Source organism: Carya illinoinensis, chromosome 13 (genome assembly GCF_018687715.1).
Source record: "Carya illinoinensis cultivar Pawnee chromosome 13, C.illinoinensisPawnee_v1, whole genome shotgun sequence".
Lineage (NCBI taxonomy): Eukaryota > Viridiplantae > Streptophyta > Magnoliopsida > Fagales > Juglandaceae > Carya > Carya illinoinensis.
The window spans coordinates 20,303,350-20,306,807 of record NC_056764.1 but is presented as its reverse complement, the minus strand read 5'-3'; positions in this window follow the sequence as shown (position 1 = coordinate 20,306,807).

Below are 3,458 nucleotides of genomic sequence, written 5' to 3'. Positions count from 1 at the left end.
GGTCTCATTAACCAACCTATTGTTTCATCGATGTTAAGACCTCGCAATGCTTTCATAAGGATGTCGTCTAAGGAGGATTTTGTTAAAGCTTTGACGAGGAAGGCGACAGATATTGATGGTGTGGCTTATCGTGTTTTCAAGTGGACTATAGATTTTCAGGAGGATAAAGAACCTGTTAATGTACCTATCTGGATTTCTTTCCCAGGCCCTCCCCCGAACTGTTATCACGACTCATTCTTGCGCAGTATTACGGCTCCACTCAGGCGATATCTGAAAGAAGATAACCCTACCAAATGTGCTACACCTACAGAGGGGACACGAGTATGTATTGAGATGGACGTTTCTAAGGAGCCTTTGACGGCATTCTGGATTGGTATCCCTCGACGGCCTCACAATTTCTTGCAAGAAGTGATCTATGAGACGTTACCCGCATACTGCATGAAGTGTAATATGCAAGGACATAATGACAAGACATGTAAGAGGAATGCTCAGAAAAAGGTGGGTGATCAGAACCCTAAAATTGACGGTGGAAAGGTGGATCAGAAATGGGTATGTAGAGATTAGAAAAAAAACAGCTAGCGGCGAAGGACATGGTTATGGAGCAAAGAATTGTGGTGTTCCTACTTATGTTGGAATGTGAGAGGCTTGGGTACGTCGAGAACTAGAATGAAGAAATTACTTGTGAAATTGAAGCCTAAAGTTTTAATCCTTGCTGAGCCTATGATTTCTCATAGTCGAATTCAAGTATGGAGAGATCAGTTTAACTTTGACAATTCTTCTTCAAATGAGGTTGTGGGAGGAAAGTTGTGGCTGATGTGGATAGAAGATACTAATTTGGTAGTGCTGGCCATGGGGAATCAGTTTATTAGTGTGAGAATGTTGGATAACTTGAAACCTATTTACGTGACACTGGTTTATGCTAAATGTTATTATCAAGGCCGTCGACGTTTATGGAACGATCTGGAAATGACTAATACGCATAATGTGCCATGGATTGTTGTTGGTGATTTCAATATCATTAAAAACGATAGTGAAAGACATGGTGGAAGGCCTAGAAACTCAGTGGCAAGTGATGACTTTAACAATTATATTGATATAAGTGGGTTACTAGAGATACAGTTTAGTGGGTCATCGATGTCGTGGTGCAATGGACATAATAATTTTACTCAAAGTTGGGCTTTTGTAGATCACTGCTTCTTTAATACTTCGGGTTGTGATGAGTATCCTGAAGCTCATCTAAAATACTTGGCTAGAATGTTGTCTAATCATGCGTCCATGCATATTACGTTGGCCAGGAAGGTGGTGCCTTACGGTTTTCCATCTTTTAAATTTCAGTAAATGTGGACTTCACATGAAACTTTTCTTGAATGTGTTTCCAAGGCTTGGGCAGGAGAAGTGCCGGGCTCAACTTTGTCCAGATTGGCTTTTAAGCTTAAATCCTTGAAAGCTGCTGCTCTTAGGGTCTAGAATAAACATGTGTTTGGGAGGACAAATCTGAACATTGCACATCTAGAATTGCGTATTAAGGAAATTGAAGATAATTTACAGCGCTCTTATACTCAAAGGGAGGAGAGGGATCTCACTGCTTCACAGCTGGAGCTTAAGGTATGGTTGGGTAGAGAGGAACAGAGATTATCTCAACAGGCCAAACAACACTGGTTACATAAAGGTGAAGCTAATTTTGGTTTCTTCCGAGTAGTCAGTCGACGTAATCGTAGGCAAGTGGAAGAGATGAAACTTGCTGATGGTACTACTCTTAATACTCCTAAACAAGTATATAATGATGCTTTGGCTTATTTTCAAAATTTTCTGGAGGCTCGGCCGATTGGTGATATGCCAAATTTGGAAGGCCTGGTTAATAAGTTGGTTACTGAGGTTGATAATGCTGAATTATGTAGAGTGCCATCTCAATAGGAAGTCAAGAAGACTATTTTCTCAATTTCGATGGATAGTAGTCCGGGGCCCAATGGGTTTTGTTCGGGGTTTTATCCATCATGTTGTCATATTATTTACAAGGAGGTTGTTCAGGCGGTGGCAGAATTTTTTAGTGGTGCTATGCTTCCAAGATTTTATTCGGCCTCATTCTTGGTCTTAATTCCAAAATTCTCAATCCCAATAGTTTTGATAAGTTCAAACCGATAAGTTTATGTTTGGTGTTTTATAAGATATGTTCCAAAATTCTGGTTACTCAGTTATCTTCGATATCATCCAAACTTATTTCGCCGAAACCAGGAACATTTATTCAAGGTTGGAGTATTTTTGAAAATATTAGTTTGACCCAAGAGATATTTCATGGTTTAAACAAACCATCTTGGGGGGCAAATGTTGTGATGTAGATTGATATGGCCAAAGCATATGATAGCATTGATTGGGATTTTCTTCTACATATGTTGTATTCCTTTGGTTTCTCTAAGCCGGTTTGTGGGATTATTCATGGCATCACTACTCCTTGGTACTCAGTGGTAATGAATGGAATTCCGAAAGGTTTTTTCAAGGGTGGCCGAGGATTAAGACAGGGTGATCCGTTATCCCCATATTTATTTATTCTAGTCGAGGAGATCCTTTCTAGGATGTTAAAACAACAAATAGAATTGGGGAAGATTATACCTTTTTATCATCCGAGGGGAGCTCCTATTACTTCCCATCTACTTTATGCGGATGATATAGTGATTTTTGCAATTGGTGGAAAGGCATCTATGAAGTCTATCTCCAAGGTTCTCAAGCAATATGGAGAATGGTAAGATGGGAAGCCGAAAAAAAAAATGGCGGGCTTGGGAGGAACTCTGTAGGCCAGTTACTGAAGGGGGCGTTGGACTATGTAATTTGCATGAGGTTCAGGTTTCACATCATATGAAATTGGTTTGGAACTTATTACACGGTAATTCGATTTGGTCAAAGTTTTTTCTTGCTAAATATGTAGGCCAGAAACATATTTCTATTGTGGACCCTTCAAAAGTTTCAAAATTCTAGAAAATGTTATTGCATAATTCGCTGGTAGTGCAAAAATTTTCTCAGTGGAAGGTCAGAGAAGGAAATTTATCTTTTTGGCATGACACGTGGTCTTCAGATAGCCCTCTTATTGATCACCATGAAGCTAGAGACTCACCAACCTTATTATTAGCAGATTGCAAGACTGAAAGTGGATGGAAGGTGGAAGTTTTTGATCGGCTGGTTGGGATGGAAAAATCAAAACAGATCATTGCAGAACTGGGAAGAGTGAAGCAGGGGAAAGGTGTGATTAGAGATTAGAGAAGTGATTAGAGATTTTAAAGGAAACTTCGTTTCTGGTTTTGCTATAAACACTAGTATTTGGTCCAACAACTTTGCTGAATTTATGGGCTTGCCAGCATTCACAAAAACTAAAAGATCATCTGCATACAGTAAACGTGTCAGAAGAGGCCCACCCATAGGATGAGAAAAACATCCAATTCGACACTCTTCAAAATTATTGCAAAGTA